The 19,891-nt window shown below is 43.7% G+C and overlaps 6 non-coding genes across 6 annotated transcripts; all 6 read left to right on the forward strand.

The window, feature by feature from the left end:
- The first annotated feature begins 1,578 nt into the window (after positions 1-1,578).
- Positions 1,579-1,769, forward strand: LOC141181920 (U2 spliceosomal RNA). The gene has a single exon (XR_012257448.1). It is a non-coding gene; the product is annotated as a U2 spliceosomal RNA (small nuclear RNA).
- Positions 1,770-2,878: 1,109 nt separating this feature from the next.
- LOC141181154 (U2 spliceosomal RNA) lies at positions 2,879-3,069 on the forward strand. The gene has a single exon (XR_012256758.1). It is a non-coding gene; the product is annotated as a U2 spliceosomal RNA (small nuclear RNA).
- Positions 3,070-4,178: 1,109 nt separating this feature from the next.
- On the forward strand, positions 4,179-4,369 carry LOC141181605 (U2 spliceosomal RNA). Its single transcript, XR_012257166.1, has one exon. It is a non-coding gene; the product is annotated as a U2 spliceosomal RNA (small nuclear RNA).
- Positions 4,370-10,663: 6,294 nt separating this feature from the next.
- LOC141182014 (U2 spliceosomal RNA) lies at positions 10,664-10,849 on the forward strand. Its single transcript, XR_012257512.1, has one exon. It is a non-coding gene; the product is annotated as a U2 spliceosomal RNA (small nuclear RNA).
- A 1,109-nt stretch (positions 10,850-11,958) lies between these two features.
- Positions 11,959-12,149, forward strand: LOC141181156 (U2 spliceosomal RNA). The gene has a single exon (XR_012256759.1). It is a non-coding gene; the product is annotated as a U2 spliceosomal RNA (small nuclear RNA).
- Positions 12,150-18,532: 6,383 nt separating this feature from the next.
- Positions 18,533-18,724, forward strand: LOC141181993 (U2 spliceosomal RNA). The gene has a single exon (XR_012257499.1). It is a non-coding gene; the product is annotated as a U2 spliceosomal RNA (small nuclear RNA).
- The last annotated feature ends 1,167 nt before the right edge of the window (positions 18,725-19,891 follow it).

Below are 19,891 nucleotides of genomic sequence, written 5' to 3' on the forward strand. Positions count from 1 at the left end.
GCTCTACATGGACGACGTCACCATCTTCTGCGCTGATCGTGGTTCAGTCGACGCCCTCGTCCAGACGTGTGAGAGGTTCGGCCGGGCTTCAGGGGCCAAAGTCAACTGCAGGAAGTCAGAAGCCATGCTCTTCGGGGATTGGCAGCCGGCCTCCTCCGCCCCCTTCCCCTTCAACATTCAACCGGATTTCCTCAAGGTGCTGGGAGTCTGGTTCGGGAAGGAAGGAGCGGCCCTCAAGTCCTGGCAAGAACGCTTGGCCAAGGTGAAGCAACGGATCGGACTCTGGAGCCTCAGACACCTCACTTGTGAGGGTAAGGCACTCGTCCTGCGTAATGAGGTCCTGCCCGTCTTGCAGTACACGGCGCAGGCCTGGCCCCCACACGTCACTGTGTGCAGGGCCATTACCAGGACAGTGTTTCACTTTGTCTGGGGATCCAAGATGGACAGAGTCAGGCGGGCCGTCATGTACAAGGAGCCTCGCAAGGGTGGAAAGGGCGTTCCAGATATCCCCACCCTCCTGCGATCCTCTTTTGTGTGTGATTGTGTCCGCCGGACTTTGCAAGTCAAGAATGGCTCCGCGGGCAGGTCCATGTCTCGCTTCTTCCTGCTTCCTCTTTGGAGGCGACTCGGCTGGGACAAGTGGGACAGCTCCTTCCCCTACAACTGGACGACGCCATGGTTCTACGGAGACGTCGTTCGATTTGTGGGGGAGCATCAACTGGAGGGACTCAAGCCCGACTTGTGGAAGCCCAAAACTATCCACAAGCTAATCAGAGCCAAGGATTACGTGAAGAACATCACAGGACTTCACCAGGACACGCTGGAGACTGTGTGGACAAATGTGTCGTCTGACAGGCTGACCAACGGGCACAAGGACTTGTCGTGGATGGCGATTCAGGGCGGACTGCCCGTCCGGTCATTCATGCATGCCCGGAACCTGTGCAAGACCCGGTACTGCCCAAGGTGCCCCTTCGTGGAGGAAACATCTTTGCACACTTTTTGGGACTGCGGATTTGCACAGCGCCTATTGACTGCACTTGAGGACGACCTGAGGAACTCTGTCCCCAGGGCGAGCCTATCGCACCATTCTGTGCTTTACGGACTCTTCCCTGGGGTTCATACCGTCGGAGCCATCCAGGAGGCTTGGCGCCTTATGAACTGCTTCAAGGAAGCCGTTTGGGTCGCCAGGAACCGGCTCATCTTGAGGAGGGAGAGGATGTCCATCCAGGACTGCCGCAGGCTGATCCACAGCCTGCTCAGAGACTATTCCATCATGGACGGTCCGGAGGACGAGGATGAGGACTAAACCCCTCCTCCCCCTCTCCCCTTATGTGTCTTGTCTTTCAATAAAGCTTCGGGCCTGTGATTTTCCCCTCCCCATCCCCTTTTTCCCAATCCCCATCCCTTATCACGGTTCGTCGTACTGTATTGATTGACATGCTTTTTCTTTCAGATTGAGTGTTTTGTGTAGCATAGGGGTGTGATGTGTCTAGTTAGTGCGTCGTATCCTCATGCTATGTAAATATGATGTAGAATTCTGTGTGTACTGGGCTGCGGCACTGTACACTGTCTGTTAACTTATTTTTTGTGCTAATAAAAGATATATTCAATCAAAATCTGTTCTTATCAGTTTAATATCTGATACGTCCCCTATCTGGGGACCATATATTAAATGGATTTTTAGAACAGGGAGATGGAAAAAGAGCTTGCTCTGTCCACTCCACGCATTGACCTGGTATTGCAGTATCTCCAGGACCGGTGCACCCCTTCTTTAATGCAGTTTCTAAAATCAGAAAGAATTGAATTCAATGTTTTTTGTTCATTTTGCTTGTTTGTCGGATTTTGGGATGGACTCTTTGGCTTCGCTTTTCTTCTCCTCATTGGATTTTTCATGTTCAAAGTTGCAGAAGCCAGATGACAAGCTCATTTTGGTTCAACTTCAGCAACTGTGCATTGCATTGCCATGTAATGTAACGCAATGCTATCTATCTAGCTCTCCCTCTGTACTTCCTTTTGGATAAACAGACATATTAGGCAAGCATTTTGGAGCTTTCACCTAAATAACTACAGGTGGTGAGATAAGCTGCACAATATAATTGACCTTTCAGTATATTGTTGCACACACACCATCTATTTAGCAAATGCCCTTGTTATCAACAGCAGCCTTTTAAACTCACCTGAGCTAACAGGTATGTGCGCTGGTTACTCTGCTGCGCTTAAAATTTCTTTTTTGGTTTGCTACAATGCCTTTTCTGAAACGTTGCCTCCCTCTGCTGGAACACTGACTTCTTTCATTTAATGCCTGCAGACTATAAAAGAGAACCCAACCCAAAAAGTTGGGTTGATTAGTCTGTGGCATTCTGTTAAACTGTTGCTTATGGCGGTCTCTGTGAGCTTCTCAGTGACATTCAGCCAGCCAGGTATCCTGCCTGCAGTAGATGGAATGTGGCAATGGAACGCTGGCTGCGCGTGTCATAATAGGCTCTGAGCCTTTATATACCTGCGCACAGCAGCAGCCACCTTCAGTCTGCTGCTGGACAGCCAGCAGCAGCAGGAGAGGTAAGTAATCAGCAGCCCTCCTGCTAAGGGTAGACAGCTGCTCGTTCCACCCCACCCCCCGCCTTAATTGGTTCTCCTCCCTTCCAACGGTGTTGAGGCGGGTGGGAACAGCAGGGGGTGAGGGTGCTGTGTTTAAAGAGGTGGAGTTATGCAGATCTAAAACGCGTGGATTGCAGCAGCAGCAAGCCGAAAAGTGCAGGCATGTAAGGGATCTAGAGGTTGACAACATGTCTTCTTAACGGGAGTCCAGGAGCTCATCTCCACAAATGGACTTTTCAGGATCCTTAGGTGGCTCCGTAGTTCGAAACCAATTCTGGTTATCGCTTCTCGGCCTTTTGGCTAAGATCAAGTGTAGTATCTGTTCTTATCAGTTTAATATCTGATACGTCCCCTATCTGGGGACCATATATTAAATGGATTTTTAGAACAGGGAGATGGAAAAAGAGCTTGCTCTGTCCACTCCACGCATTGACCTGGTATTGCAGTATCTCCAGGACCGGTGCACCCCTTCTTTAATGCAGTTTCTAAAATCAGAAAGAATTGAATTCAATGTTTTTTGTTCATTTTGCTTGTTTGTCGGATTTTGGGATGGACTCTTTGGCTTCGCTTTTCTTCTCCTCATTGGATTTTTCATGTTCAAAGTTGCAGAAGCCAGATGACAAGCTCATTTTGGTTCAACTTCAGCAACTGTGCATTGCATTGCCATGTAATGTAACGCAATGCTATCTATCTAGCTCTCCCTCTGTACTTCCTTTTGGATAAACAGACATATTAGGCAAGCATTTTGGAGCTTTCACCTAAATAACTACAGGTGGTGAGATAAGCTGCACAATATAATTGACCTTTCAGTATATTGTTGCACACACACCATCTATTTAGCAAATGCCCTTGTTATCAACAGCAGCCTTTTAAACTCACCTGAGCTAACAGGTATGTGCGCTGGTTACTCTGCTGCGCTTAAAATTTCTTTTTTGGTTTGCTACAATGCCTTTTCTGAAACGTTGTCTCCCTCTGCTGGAACACTGACTTCTTTCATTTAATGCCTGCAGACTATAAAAGAGAACCCAACCCAAAAAGTTGGGTTGATTAGTCTGTGGCATTCTGTTAAACTGTTGCTTATGGCGGTCTCTGTGAGCTTCTCAGTGACATTCAGCCAGCCAGGTATCCTGCCTGCAGTAGATGGAATGTGGCAATGGAACGCTGGCTGCGCGTGTCATAATAGGCTCTGAGCCTTTATATACCTGCGCACAGCAGCAGCCACCTTCAGTCTGCTGCTGGACAGCCAGCAGCAGCAGGAGAGGTAAGTAATCAGCAGCCCTCCTGCTAAGGGTAGACAGCTGCTCGTTCCACCCCACCCCCCGCCTTAATTGGTTCTCCTCCCTTCCAACGGTGTTGAGGCGGGTGGGAACAGCAGGGGGTGAGGGTGCTGTGTTTAAAGAGGTGGAGTTATGCAGATCTAAAACGCGTGGATTGCAGCAGCAGCAAGCCGAAAAGTGCAGGCATGTAAGGGATCTAGAGGTTGACAACATGTCTTCTTAACGGGAGTCCAGGAGCTCATCTCCACAAATGGACTTTTCAGGATCCTTAGGTGGCTCCGTAGTTCGAAACCAATTCTGGTTATCGCTTCTCGGCCTTTTGGCTAGGATCAAGTGTAGTATCTGTTCTTATCAGTTTAATATCTGATACGTCCCCTATCTGGGGACCATATATTAAATGGATTTTTAGAACAGGGAGATGGAAAAAGAGCTTGCTCTGTCCACTCCACGCATTGACCTGGTATTGCAGTATCTCCAGGACCGGTGCACCCCTTCTTTAATGCAGTTTCTAAAATCAGAAAGAATTGAATTCAATGTTTTTTGTTCATTTTGCTTGTTTGTCGGATTTTGGGATGGACTCTTTGGCTTCGCTTTTCTTCTCCTCATTGGATTTTTCATGTTCAAAGTTGCAGAAGCCAGATGACAAGCTCATTTTGGTTCAACTTCAGCAACTGTGCATTGCATTGCCATGTAATGTAACGCAATGCTATCTATCTAGCTCTCCCTCTGTACTTCCTTTTGGATAAACAGACATATTAGGCAAGCATTTTGGAGCTTTCACCTAAATAACTACAGGTGGTGAGATAAACTGCACAATATAATTGACCTTTCAGTATATTGTTGCACACACACCATCTATTTAGCAAATGCCCTTGTTATCAACAGCAGCCTTTTAAACTCACCTGAGCTAACAGGTATGTGCGCTGGTTACTCTGCTGCGCTTAAAATTTCTTTTTTGGTTTGCTACAATGCCTTTTCTGAAACGTTGTCTCCCTCTGCTGGAACACTGACTTCTTTCATTTAATGCCTGCAGACTATAAAAGAGAACCCAACCCAAAAAGTTGGGTTGATTAGTCTGTGGCATTCTGTTAAACTGTTGCTTATGGCGGTCTCTGTGAGCTTCTCAGTGACATTCAGCCAGCCAGGTATCCTGCCTGCAGTAGATGGAATGTGGCAATGGAACGCTGGCTGCGCGTGTCATAATAGGCTCTGAGCCTTTATATACCTGCGCACAGCAGCAGCCACTTTCAGTCTGCTGCTGGACAGCCAGCAGCAGCAGGAGAGGTAAGTAATCAGCAGCCCTCCTGCTAAGGGTAGACAGCTGCTCGTTCCACCCCACCCCCCGCCTTAATTGGTTCTCCTCCCTTCCAACGGTGTTGAGGCGGGTGGGAACAGCAGGGGGTGAGGGTGCTGTGTTTAAAGAGGTGGAGTTATGCAGATCTAAAACGCGTGGATTGCAGCAGCAGCAAGCCGAAAAGTGCAGGCATGTAAGGGATCTAGAGGTTGACAACATGTCTTCTTAACGGGAGTCCAGGAGCTCATCTCCACAAATGGACTTTTCAGGATCCTTAGGTGGCTCCGTAGTTCGAAACCAATTCTGGTTATCGCTTCTCGGCCTTTTGGCTAAGATTGGGTGTGGTGTTTAGGCATTGCATCTGGTCTTGGCTGATAGGTGTTTGGGGTACCCGGCTCCTTGGCCTGGGGGGATCGTCCCACCTTACGGTGGGGCTTCACCCCCCTGCTGCTATTAGGGAGCTGGCTTAGTCCTCTTACAACGTGTTGCGATCCCTTAAAAAGGCTCACGCCTTTTTTCTTTTCTTCTGTAGTTGGTACGCTTTCGTGGAAGGATGCCTGCTACAATTTCTTTTGCATCGGGAGAGCCCCGGATGAGGAACACAATCCGTATCGAGGTCTTGGAAAGTTTCAGAGAGCAGAAAGGAATCCGCTTTGTCTGCAATACCATCCTCCTTGGGATCCTGGAGTTCGACAGAGATGACATCTTTTGCTTCCAGGACAATGAACTCAAAGGTATTTATACCATCACTTTTAAGAACCAAGGATGCTGCCAACAGTTGGTCCAGAAGGTGAACGAGCATGGTTGGAGAGATGAGATGGATGGCCTGGTGTTTTCCCTGCTTTTCGTCCATGAGGAGGTACAAATAACAACGTATTTTCCCAACCCTTTTGTGGAGAGGCAGGACATCCAAACCTGTTTGAGCCGTCACTGTGATGAGGTGAGATACATTGGGCCTCTGAAGAACTCTGTTGGCTTCTGGGGTGGGAAGCGGAGGTTTCTTGTGCGGTTGCGGAAGGATCCCCAGGGCTATGGAGGAACACATCACCCCCCCTCTACTATCACTATCGGGAAAAGTCGGGGGTATTTATTTTATGCTGGCATGCCTATGTACTGTCGAAATTGTGGGAAAATGGGGCATGTCCAGAGCAATTGTGCAGAGTCCAAGGCATTCCGTTGTAATAACTGTGGTCTACTAGGACATTTATTTAAGGACTGCCCCCATAAGGATTCTTGCAACCTGTGTGGCGTGGACGGCCATATATTTCGGGAGTGCCCACTGAAGACCAAGACCCGAACATATGCGGAAGCTGCTGGAGGACCTATGCCACGGGAAGGACCAGTTCGTGTTCCGGAGACCAGTAAAGGACCTGAGCCTCGTCCTTCTGTTTCCACAACAGAGGAGGTGGCGGAGAAGGTCAAGGGCGCGAGGAAGGAGACGGAGAGGACGGAGCAGGAGTCGGGTCTCCCCCGTGGAGAGCCTCCTGTGGCGAAGTCCCAGAAAAAGGGCGGAGGGCGGACCACCCAAAGACCGGAGCAGAGGGACTCTCCCGTCAGGGAGAAGACCACTGCGTCGATGGTCCCTGGTGTGTTGGAGCAGGGCGCCCCCAATGAGTTGGCGGTGGGGGGCTCTGTGTCGAAGACCCCAGACATACCTAGGGACTCGTGCCAGCAGACCACGGTTCTTTGTCCAGCAGGTGGCAATAATGGCGAGGTTCTCATGTCTGACCTAGAGAGTCTTCAGGAAGTGAGAGGCCATACAGCAATAGCGGAGGATGACTGCACGAGTGACGTGATTGAGCCGTGTGGAAAAAAGTTGAGAGCGGACGATCCTCCGGCATTTAATCCAGACTCGCCTGATGTGTGCCTTGCCAGGGATGATATATGGCAACCCGGTTCCTCCGGGTATCCGATATCCGGTTCGGACCCCCAGAATATTCTCTGCTTCTCCTCAACACTCGAGAGCTTGACGGGGTCTGCAGGGGATATAATGGATGACTCCCCTCCCCCATGACACAAATGCCATCTATTAAGTGTCTCTCACTCAATGTGAGATCTTTAAAGAGCCCTGTCCGCAGGGCTGCTCTCTTTGATTTTTTCAAAACATTAGACTTTGATATTTGTTTCCTACAGGAATGCGGTCTGCAACACGGACTACGGTATAATGAGCTAAAGAAAGACTGGAAACTAGGGCCCTCCATTTGGTCCGGCTCTAATGAGAATAAATCAGCTGGTGTGGGTCTGCTCTGCCGAGGTAATGCTTTTATAATCTCCTCTGTCACTGAGATTGTGCCCGGCAGAGCTATTTTAGTACATTTATGTTTTAATAATTTTAACTTTCGTGTTATAAATGTGTATGCCCCGCCAGATAAACAAGAACGGATACAATTGTTTGAGATTTTACCGTTGTTCTGTGTAGGGTCATCTCCTCTTTTGGTAGCTGGGGACTTTAATTGCCTAAGTGTAAATGAGCGCCGAGGAGGAGGTGACCCGATCCGTAAATTAGATAAATCATGTTTTTTATTAAGTAATTTGCAGACAGATTTTAAGTTGCGCGATGCCTGGAGGTCGCTATCGCCGACGGACCCGGGATTTACGTGGTCCGGTCGGGGAGTGACCTCCAGGATCGATTTTATCTTTTTATCTGAAACTTTTAGCCCTGTATATTTTGTTTTAATTCCTAATTTATTTTCTGACCATAACATATTAAAATTAGAGATAGAATACCAGGGGGAACTAAAGGTGAATAGAGGGTTGTGGCGCCTGGGGGTACACCTATTGGAAGACCCCCTGGTAAGGTCAGATTTTATCAAAAAGTACCAACAATGGAGGCAGCTCAAACCCCCATATTTTAAAATGCTGTCCTGGTGGGAAGGGATTAAAGACAAGATCCAACTTTTTTTTATCAGGGCTGGGAAGAGGAAGGCGAGGCAGAAGAAGCAGGGCTATGCAAATTTGAATACTAGACTGCAGACTCTCCTTAAATTCAAAGAGATAGGCTTAGAGGTGCATGATGATATTGTAAGCCTTAAAAATGAGATACAGTCATACCTTGAACAAAAAGGGAAGGAAATAATATTTAATTCTAAGGTGCAATTTTTAGAAGAAGGAGAAAAGTGTACACGTTTCTTTTTCAAAAAAGTGGTGGAGAGGAAAGAAACGATTACCTGCCTAGATGGAGATAGCACAATACAAGGTATGAAGAGGGTAGCTTTTAATTTTTATAGAAACCTTTTTAGCAAAAAAAGTGTTAATAATGTGTTTTTACAAGATGCTCTTAATGTCCTGGATTTTAGGCTAAATTCTGCAGATCAGGGGTTTTTAACAAAAGATATTACTTTAGAAGAACTTTTTAGTGTTTTTAAAAGTTTTTCAAGAGGGAAAGCCCCAGGAGCTGATGGTCTTCCTGTGGAATTTTATTTATCCTTTTGGGATATTTTAAAAGAGGATCTTTTAGCACTTTTTAAAGAGGTTTTTTTGTGTGATAAGTTACCCAAGTCATGGAGGAGGGGGATAGTGTCCTTAATATACAAGAAGAAGGGCGCTCGGGACGACCTCAAAAATTGGAGACCTATCACCCTCCTTAACATGGATTACAAGGTTTTAGCTAAGATTATTGCATGTCGTTTTAAAACTGTTATTAATGTGTTAATACAACCCGAACAAGTATGTGGTGTACCAGGGAGGAGTATTACAGAGACCCTAAATACGATCAGAGACGTAATATGGTACAGTAAAGACAGGGATCAAGGGCTGGCCCTGTTAGCGCTAGACTTCGAGAAAGCGTTTGACAGGGTTTCTCATGAGTATCTTTTTAAAGTTTTAAAACAAATGGCAATCCCAGACTGGTTTTTATCTCGCATTAAGAGTTTATATAACAATATGTTTTCACAAATCTCTGTCAATGGTTTTTTAACTGATTTTATCCCACTGGAATCCGGAGTGAAGCAGGGATGTCCATTATCCCCAATTCTGTTTATTTGTGCTATGGAACCCCTTTTATGCATGATCCGGAAAGACAAGGTAGTCCGGGGGGTTCCTGTCCCAGGAGGGGGAGGGGCTCAGGTTAAAGTGCTTGGATATATGGATGACGTGACGGCTATTTGCACTGATCCTGCTTCACTCCGGAGAGTAGTATTGTGCACCAATCTTTTTAGTCAAGCTTCTGGTTTTAAAATGAATTTTAATAAAACTGAGTGTTTGATTATGGGGGCGTGGGATAGAAATGACTTACCGACTGTTAATGTGAAATATGACAATGTAAAAATTTTAGGGGTTGTATTTGATGCAAATAATGATGGGCTTGTGAGTTGGGGAGAGGTTCAAGATAAAATGGCAAAGAAACTTTCCTTTTGGACCCTGAGGAATCTTTCGATCGAAGGGAAAGTCCTTGTTATTAAATCTGTTTTATTACCTATGATTTTTTATATTGCCATGGTGTATCCTCCCTCTGACTTAATGCTAAAAAAACTAACTCGTTGTATTTTTATGTTTATATGGGGCTCTAAAATGGAAAAGCTTAAACGATCAGAAATGTATAAGAGAAAGCAGAATGGAGGAAAAGATGTTCCCGATCTTCGCCTGTTTTTATATGTAAATTTTTTCTGTTTTTGTTTTAAAGCTTTTAAGTCTGATAGTACTTTTGGCCTGTTTTTAAAATACACGTGTGGTTTTATCTTTAAGAGATGGTTTAGGCCATCCTTATCAGCGCCTGTTTTATTGTGTCCACCAAAGCACCTTATTATTTTAGAAAAAGTTATAAAGACTCATAATTTAAAAGACCTTGGAGCTGACATCCTTCTGGACCGGAAGAAGCTATTTGTCCACTTGAGGAGAGAAGAAGAGACATCCCCAGTTTGCAACTACTCATGGAACAGATCCAAACGTGTGTGGAGGAATGTCTTCGGGAAGTTCCTCGCCAATGTCCATAAAGACCTTGCCTGGATGTCCGTCCACCAGTGCCTCCCAACCAGAGAATTCCAACACCGGAGAGGCCTGGTGGCACGGGCAAAATGCCCAAGAGACTCTTGCCATTGTGATGAGACCGTTATGCACCTTTTTTGGAACTGCACCTTTGCACAAGAACTCTGGGTGAAATTGGGGATTCTTTTAAAGTGGGTTTGCGGTTTAAAGGACTTTTATTATGAATATGTTTTATACGGACTTTTTAATTGCCCTACTGCATACCAATCTGAAATCTGCTGGTGTATAATAAACTGTGCCAAGAATGCAATTTGGAAAGCAAGGAATATTTTATTGTTTAATCGTGATTTTATTTCTGTGCTTGATTGTATTAAACTGGCTTTTAGTGAAATGTATGTTTATTATTTAAAAAATGTAAAAGATATGGGCAAGAAGGAAGCGAACCGTAGATGGTGCTTTTATATGTGGAATTCTATTTTATATTGATTATTCTCTGTAATGTATAATTGTTAAATGTTTTTATGGGTTTTTTTGTACTTGAAAGGTTTCGCATTGATTGTCTTGTAATCTGACTTATGCACAATAAAATTATGTTGAAACCTTATCTGTTCTTATCAGTTTAATATCTGATACGTCCCCTATCTGGGGACCATATATTAAATGGATTTTTAGAACAGGGAGATGGAAAAAGAGCTTGCTCTGTCCACTCCACGCATTGACCTGGTATTGCAGTATCTCCAGGACCGGTGCACCCCTTCTTTAATGCAGTTTCTAAAATCAGAAAGAATTGAATTCAATGTTTTTTGTTCATTTTGCTTGTTTGTCGGATTTTGGGATGGACTCTTTGGCTTCGCTTTTCTTCTCCTCATTGGATTTTTCATGTTCAAAGTTGCAGAAGCCAGATGACAAGCTCATTTTGGTTCAACTTCAGCAACTGTGCATTGCATTGCCATGTAATGTAACGCAATGCTATCTATCTAGCTCTCCCTCTGTACTTCCTTTTGGATAAACAGACATATTAGGCAAGCATTTTGGAGCTTTCACCTAAATAACTACAGGTGGTGAGATAAGCTGCACAATATAATTGACCTTTCAGTATATTGTTGCACACACACCATCTATTTAGCAAATGCCCTTGTTATCAACAGCAGCCTTTTAAACTCACCTGAGCTAACAGGTATGTGCGCTGGTTACTCTGCTGCGCTTAAAATTTCTTTTTTGGTTTGCTACAATGCCTTTTCTGAAACGTTGTCTCCCTCTGCTGGAACACTGACTTCTTTCATTTAATGCCTGCAGACTATAAAAGAGAACCCAACCCAAAAAGTTGGGTTGATTAGTCTGTGGCATTCTGTTAAACTGTTGCTTATGGCGGTCTCTGTGAGCTTCTCAGTGACATTCAGCCAGCCAGGTATCCTGCCTGCAGTAGATGGAATGTGGCAATGGAACGCTGGCTGCGCGTGTCATAATAGGCTCTGAGCCTTTATATACCTGCGCACAGCAGCAGCCACCTTCAGTCTGCTGCTGGACAGCCAGCAGCAGCAGGAGAGGTAAGTAATCAGCAGCCCTCCTGCTAAGGGTAGACAGCTGCTCGTTCCACCCCACCCCCCGCCTTAATTGGTTCTCCTCCCTTCCAACGGTGTTGAGGCGGGTGGGAACAGCAGGGGGTGAGGGTGCTGTGTTTAAAGAGGTGGAGTTATGCAGATCTAAAACGCGTGGATTGCAGCAGCAGCAAGCCGAAAAGTGCAGGCATGTAAGGGATCTATAGGTTGACAACATGTCTTCTTAACGGGAGTCCAGGAGCTCATCTCCACAAATGGACTTTTCAGGATCCTTAGGTGGCTCCGTAGTTCGAAACCAATTCTGGTTATCGCTTCTCGGCCTTTTGGCTAAGATCAAGTGTAGTATCTGTTCTTATCAGTTTAATATCTGATACGTCCCCTATCTGGGGACCATATATTAAATGGATTTTTAGAACAGGGAGATGGAAAAAGAGCTTGCTCTGTCCACTCCACGCATTGACCTGGTATTGCAGTATCTCCAGGACCGGTGCACCCCTTCTTTAATGCAGTTTCTAAAATCAGAAAGAATTGAATTCAATGTTTTTTGTTCATTTTGCTTGTTTGTCGGATTTTGGGATGGACTCTTTGGCTTCGCTTTTCTTCTCCTCATTGGATTTTTCATGTTCAAAGTTGCAGAAGCCAGATGACAAGCTCATTTTGGTTCAACTTCAGCAACTGTGCATTGCATTGCCATGTAATGTAACGCAATGCTATTTATCTAGCTCTCCCTCTGTACTTCCTTTTGGATAAACAGACATATTAGGCAAGCATTTTGGAGCTTTCACCTAAATAACTACAGGTGGTGACATAAACTGCACAATATAATTGACCTTTCAGTATATTGTTGCACACACACCATCTATTTAGCAAATGCCCTTGTTATCAACAGCAGCCTTTTAAACTCACCTGAGCTAACAGGTATGTGCGCTGGTTACTCTGCTGCGCTTAAAATTTCTTTTTTGGTTTGCTACAATGCCTTTTCTGAAACGTTGTCTCCCTCTGCTGGAACACTGACTTCTTTCATTTAATGCCTGCAGACTATAAAAGAGAACCCAACCCAAAAAGTTGGGTTGATTAGTCTGTGGCATTCTGTTAAACTGTTGCTTATGGCGGTCTCTGTGAGCTTCTCAGTGACATTCAGCCAGCCAGGTATCCTGCCTGCAGTAGATGGAATGTGGCAATGGAACGCTGGCTGCGCGTGTCATAATAGGCTCTGAGCCTTTATATACCTGCGCACAGCAGCAGCCACCTTCAGTCTGCTGCTGGACAGCCAGCAGCAGCAGGAGAGGTAAGTAATCAGCAGCCCTCCTGCTAAGGGTAGACAGCTGCTCGTTCCACCCCACCCCCCGCCTTAATTGGTTCTCCTCCCTTCCAACGGTGTTGAGGCGGGTGGGAACAGCAGGGGGTGAGGGTGCTGTGTTTAAAGAGGTGGAGTTATGCAGATCTAAAACGCGTGGATTGCAGCAGCAGCAAGCCGAAAAGTGCAGGCATGTAAGGGATCTAGAGGTTGACAACATGTCTTCTTAACGGGAGTCCAGGAGCTCATCTCCACAAATGGACTTTTCAGGATCCTTAGGTGGCTCCGTAGTTCGAAACCAATTCTGGTTATCGCTTCTCGGCCTTTTGGCTACGATCAAGTGCTTTATTGCAGGAGATTGTAGTTGAAGGGTACTCGGGTACCCCTCTCCTTGGCCTGGCAGGATCGTCCACTTTGGTGGACTTAACCTGCTTGCTGCTATTAGGGAGAGGGCTTAGTCCCAGGGTAACGTGTTGCGATCCCCCAGCTTCCAGGTGTCTTTCGCTGCAAGAACACTGGGAGCGCAGATTGCAAGCGGCTGCAATTTGCAACCTTGTTGCGGTTTCCATGGAGGTTGACCCTAACCTCGTGCCTCTTTATGCGAGGCTAAAAAACTCTATCCGAGTTCACTTCACGGCGGGTGGCTCGGATATGAGGAAATTAGGGTATGTAGTCCAGGACGTGCTCAGGAACCTTCTTGGCGTGCAGAGGAATGAAATTCTGTCCATCCAGGATTATCCTAGAAGAGGTGACTATGACATCACATTCACCGGAGAAGGTATTTTCAGAGATGTTCTAGAAAAGTTAAAAAAAGTTGAAAATAGTCCTGTTCTGAAAGGGATACAAATTGTTGAGCACGTCCTGGATGAGGTAAGACTTGTTGTCGTAAAAGTATTTTCGCCTTTTGTTTCTGCTCCAGAAATTATGTCATTTTTAGCAATTTATTTTAAAAGTGTTAAATGTATTGGGAAGATACTTAATGAATATAACATATGGACATCTAAGTGGAAATTTCTTGTGAAGTGTATAAGAGATCCAAATACACCAGGTGGTATACGGCTTCCCCCTGCCCGTTTTAAAATTGGACAAACAAATGGGGATTTCTTCTTTTCTGGGATGCCAGTATATTGCAGAAATTGTGGGCGCTATGGTCATTCAAAAGAAAACTGTAATGTATCATGTAGAAATTGTGCTAGTGAAGAACATGAGACAAAAGAATGCCCTAAGGAAAAGAAATGTAGTTTTTGCCAGACTCCAGGTCACTTTTATTTTTCTTGCCCTCACAGATTTCGGGAAGATGAGCAAAAGGGAAAGTCCAAGACGTCCGACCAAGGACCAAAAGATCAGACCACCCCTCAGGAGGAGGAACAACAACCTGGAGCCTCTGGAGACAATAACGGCGTACCAAATAGTGAAATGTCTCCAGAGTCTATGACAGGTAAAATACCAAATCCCAAAACCTGGCTGCAGGACCTGCGAGAGTCCAAAAGGAGGGCTGAGAAGGAGCAGAAGGGCACTACTGGTAAGGTCAAAAGGGACCGGCAAAAGGCCGACGCAGAAGCCCATGCCCAGTCTGGGTCTCCTAGGGCTGAGGGCGCTGAGTGGATAAAGGTGGGTCCTAAGAAAAAGAAAAAGGGTGGTTCGGAGGAGGCAGCAGGAGGTGAACAGATGGACACTTCTTCAGAAGGGGACGTGGACGCTGGACCCTCAGGGGTTTCGGTCTCCGCTGCTACAGGTGGGGACCGGGATCTTGCTGCCTCTGAAGAGTCAGAGGCTCTGCCTTGTGCGCAACCTCCTCCTATAGGACGACCTTCTACAGGTCAAACAGGGGCGGCGGAACCCCTCGGGGACCCACCTGATGAGGAACTGCATGGCCAGCCAATGGAGACCCAGCGGGTTCTGCCAGCCAGCCTTCCGAGCTATGCCAGTGTAGCGTCGGGTTTATATAAATGTGGTAATCTTTCCTCCTCCACGGAGACTCTCGTGACGATACTATCAGATGAGGAGGGAGGCGCAAGCCCAGTGGTCTGATCAGGTTCATCGGACAGGTAAATCCGTTGCTCTTAGTTACCTAAGTAAAATTTCTACATTTTCTAATGATGGCTGAACTCAAAGGTATTTCCCTCAACGTGAGAGGCATAAAATCTAACACGAGAAGAACTGCTCTTTTTAATTTTTTTACGAGTTTTACTGCATCTGTATTTTTTCTGCAAGAATGTAATATCCCACATGAAATGTCATATCAAAAATATAAAGATGAGTGGAAGTGTGGGCCATCTGTCTGGTCCGGATCGAATGCTGCAGGATCAGCGGGTGTAGCCATACTTTTTAAAGGGAACGTTTTAATTGATTTTATTCAGGAAATTTTACCAGGTCGTATTTTATTAGTGAAAGCTTTTATTGATGGTATTAGATGGCAGTTTTTAAATTTTTATGGATCCCCAGAGAAAAATGAAAGAGCCGAAATGCTTGATCTTTTACCTTTATTTATTAATAACTCTGAACCTTTTATCTTAGCAGGGGATTTTAATTGTGTTTTAAAAGGTGAAAACCGGCGCTCCAGCTCTGTAAGCAGGAACTACGATAAAACCTCAGGTATGCTACATGATATAGTCAAAGATGCTAAATTGATAGACATATATAAAGAGTGTCATAGTGACAGCCCAGAGGACACCGGTTTCACTTGGAACAATGCTAATTGTAGCTCTAGGATTGATTTTATTTTTGGTTCAGACAAAACAATACCTGCCAAATGTGAAGTTTTAACTAATATATTTTCAGACCATAAACTTTTATCCTTTACCATAAAAGTAAATGACAACAAAAAATGTGGTAAGAAAAGCTGGAAAATGAACGTATCCCTTTTAACTGACCCGCAGATTTTATCAGATTTTATTGAGTTTTATAGGAAATGTAGAAAAGGGAAAAAAACAAATGAGACTATGAGTGTATGGTGGGATAGAATGAAAGTAAAAATAAAAGACTTTTTTATTAAAAAGAGTATATGTAGAGCCAAAGAAAAATATGAAGAATATAGAATTTTAAATACCCGCCTACAAACATTATTTAAGCTCAGAGACAATGGGATAGATGTACAACTTGATATTTCAAACTTAAAAGAAGAGATTTCAAAATGGCTAGAACAAAAAGGAAAAGAGATAATTTTTCGTTCTAGAGTACAACATATAGAAGAAAATGAAAAGTGTTCCAGATATTTTTTTAGGAAAAATAAAAAAGAAAAAGTGATAATTGACCATATAGATGGTGAGAATAATATAAAAAATATGCTGGGTAAAGTAGAGGTTTTTTTTTCTAATCTTTTTCATGGAAAAAATATAGATAATAAATTAATGGATGATTCGCTGAAAGGACTAACGGCTGTTTTAGATCCCGCATCCCAAGAGTTTTTATCCCAAGTTTTAACGGAACAAGAAGTATTAAAAACTATTAAAAGTTTTAAAAATGGAAAGGTCCCTGGTCCTGATGGCATCCCAATAGAATTTTATGTATGTTTTTATGATATTTTAAAAGATGATTTGTTTTATTTGTTTACTGAGGTTTTTAATAATAAGGTTTTATTAAATTCCTGGAAGAAAGGTGAAGTCTCCCTCCTATACAAAAAAGGTGATAAATCAAAATTAGAAAACTGGAGACCAATAACACTTTTAAATTGTGACTATAAAATAATGGCTAAAATTTGTGCAAATCGTCTAAAAGAAGTCATCAGCAAAGTTATTCATTCTAATCAAGTGTGTGGGGTGCCGGGGCGCAGTATATGGGACAATCTGAATTTAGTGAAAGACTGTATTGAGGATGTGAAAGACAGAAAGGGGAAAATGGCGATTTTATCTATTGATTTTGAAAAAGCATTTGACCGTGTCTCACACTTTTATCTTTTTAAAGTTTTAGAGAAAATGGGCATACCAGAAGGGTTTTTACTATCGCTTAAAGCATTTTACAAGGATTGTACAAGTAAGATTTTAGTGAATGGTTTTAAGACACAAGAGGTATTTTTACGGTCAGGGGTGAAACAGGGATGCCATCTGTCCCCCCTACTGTTTATCTGTGCACTGGAACCAATGTTATGTGCAATACGCCAAAATAAACAGATATGCGGTGTCCCTCTGCCTGGAAGCGGTGGTTTGGAGGCCAAGGTTGTAGGCTACATGGATGACGTGGCGGTCTTGTGTACAGATGCACCATCACTTACGGCCACTCCCCATCAAGTGCAATCCTTTTGCCTAGCTTCTGGTTTTAAAATCAATTTTAATAAGTGTAACATTTTAAGTGTTGGGGGGATGATTTTACGTGATGTACCAATTAATGTCTCCGAATCCATTTCCATTTTAGGTATATCATTCACTGAAAATAATGATGGTTATAATAGTTGGGAAACAGTTACACAGAAAGTAAATACGAAAATATGTATGTGGAACATGAGGAGACTTACAATGGAGGGTAAAGTATTGGTTTTAAAGATGGTGATTTTACCTCTTTTATTGTATCTTAGCATGGTTTTCCCCCCGCCTGTTAATGTTTTAAAAAAGATAACCAAAACCTGTTTTACCTTCTTTTGGAACTCAAAAATGGAAAAGCTGAAAAGAGAAATCATGATGAAATCAAAAGTAAAAGGTGGTAAAGATTTTCCAGATTTTAATAGGTTTCTTTTAATCCATCTGTTCGTTTACTGTTTTAATGCCCTTTTTAAGAATCACTATTGGTCCTTTTTTATGCGTTTTAATACAGGATTTTTTATGAGAAAGTTTGGATGGTATGAAGTTAATATATCTGTGCCCCATGCTTTTAATTTGTCGACGCATTATGAGATTTTAAGGAAAATAGTGTCCGATTTTAATTTAGGGACTAAGAAAATAGAGGAATTAAGAAATAGTAAGAAACTAATTAAAGAAATACGTAAAAGTGAGGAAATATGTAATGTTGACAGATATGATGATGACAAATCTATGTCTATCTGGAAAATGATTAACGTTTTTTATCTTTTTAATGAACAGAGAGATCTGGCTTGGAGTTGCATGCACCGCTGTCTTCCTTGCCGGGCATTCCAATACAGAAGAGGATTTGTGAGGTCTGCCATCTGCCCAAGAGCCGGATGCCAAGAAGAGGAAACGGTGGAACATCTATTATGGACATGTAATTTTGCAAAGGATTTCTGGAGAAGACTGCTCCCCCTACTGGAAAGGGTGGCAGACCTCAAGGACTTTACATATAAAACTGTGCTATACGGACTTATGGAATGCCCCACAATGGACCAGTACACAATGGCTTGGAAGACAGTGAACTGCGCCAAGTCATCTCTCTGGAAAGCGCGCAATATTGCTATTTTTAACCAAGATGTTTTATCAGTGAATGATGTTTTAAGTTTATGTTTATGTGAAATGTATACTTATTATTTAATTGACAAAAAGAAGAATGTACATATTTCCAAAAAATGGCTTGTTGACCAATGGAACCTAATTATTTAAAATCTTTGTATTTTTTTTTTTTGTAAATTTCATTTGTCTTTTAACGTTTGGTATTTGTCTAATTATGCTTGTAATTTGTTAAAGTTTTAATAAACGGTTTTATCCCTCTCCAGGGGATAGCCAAATTAAAAAAAAAAAAATCTGTTCTTATCAGTTTAATATCTGATACGTCCCCTATCTGGGGACCATATATTAAATGGATTTTTAGAACAGGGAGATGGAAAAAGAGCTTGCTCTGTCCACTCCACGCATTGACCTGGTATTGCAGTATCTCCAGGACCGGTGCACCCCTTCTTTAATGCAGTTTCTAAAATCAGAAAGAATTGAATTCAATGTTTTTTGTTCATTTTGCTTGTTTGTCGGATTTTGGGATGGACTCTTTGGCTTCGCTTTTCTTCTCCTCATTGGATTTTTCATGTTCAAAGTTGCAGAAGCCAGATGACAAGCTCATTTTGGTTCAACTTCAGCAACTGTGCATTGCATTGCCATGTAATGTAACGCAATGCTATCTATCTAGCTCTCCCTCTGTACTTCCTTTTGGATAAACAGACATATTAGGCAAGCATTTTGGAGCTTTCACCTAAATAACTACAGGTGGTGAGATAAGCTGCACAATATAATTGACCTTTCAGTATATTGTTGCACACACACCATCTATTTAGCAAATGCCCTTGTTATCAACAGCAGCCTTTTAAACTCACCTGAGCTAACAGGTATGTGAGCTGGTTACTCTGCTGCGCTTAAAATTTCTTTTTTGGTTTGCTACAATGCCTTTTCTGAAACGTTGTCTCCCTCTGCTGGAACACTGACTTCTTTTATTTAATGCCTGCAGACTATAAAAGAGAACCCAACCCAAAAAGTTGGGTTGATTAGTCTGTGGCTTTCTGTTAAACTGTTGCTTATGGCGGTCTCTGTGAGCTTCTCAGTGACATTCAGCCAGCCAGGTATCCTGCCTGCAGTAGATGGAATGTGGCAATGGAACGCTGGCTGCGCGTGTCATAATAGGCTCTGAGCCTTTATATACCTGCGCACAGCAGCAGCCACCTTCAGTCTGCTGCTGGACAGCCAGCAGCAGCAGGAGAGGTAAGTAATCAGCAGCCCTCCTGCTAAGGGTAGACAGCTGCTCGTTCCACCCCACCCCCCGCCTTAATTGGTTCTCCTCCCTTCCAACGGTGTTGAGGCAGGTGGGAACAGCAGGGGGTGAGGGTGCTGTGTTTAAAGAGGTGGAGTTATGCAGATCTAAAACGCGTGGATTGCAGCAGCAGCAAGCCGAAAAGTGCAGGCATGTAAGGGATCTAGATGTTGACAACATGTCTTCTTAACGGGAGTCCAGGAGCTCATCTCCACAAATGGACTTTTCAGGATCCTTTGGTGGCTCCGTAGTTCGAAACCAATTCTGGTTATCGCTTCTCGGCATTTTGGCACGATCTATCAGGTTTACCTGTGTGGTCTTGCCTGTG

The sequence above is a fragment of the Phyllobates terribilis genome, unplaced genomic scaffold (assembly GCF_046119375.1).
Source record: "Phyllobates terribilis strain yellow unplaced genomic scaffold, ASM4611937v1 Scaffold_34__1_contigs__length_13252353, whole genome shotgun sequence".
Lineage (NCBI taxonomy): Eukaryota > Metazoa > Chordata > Amphibia > Anura > Dendrobatidae > Phyllobates > Phyllobates terribilis.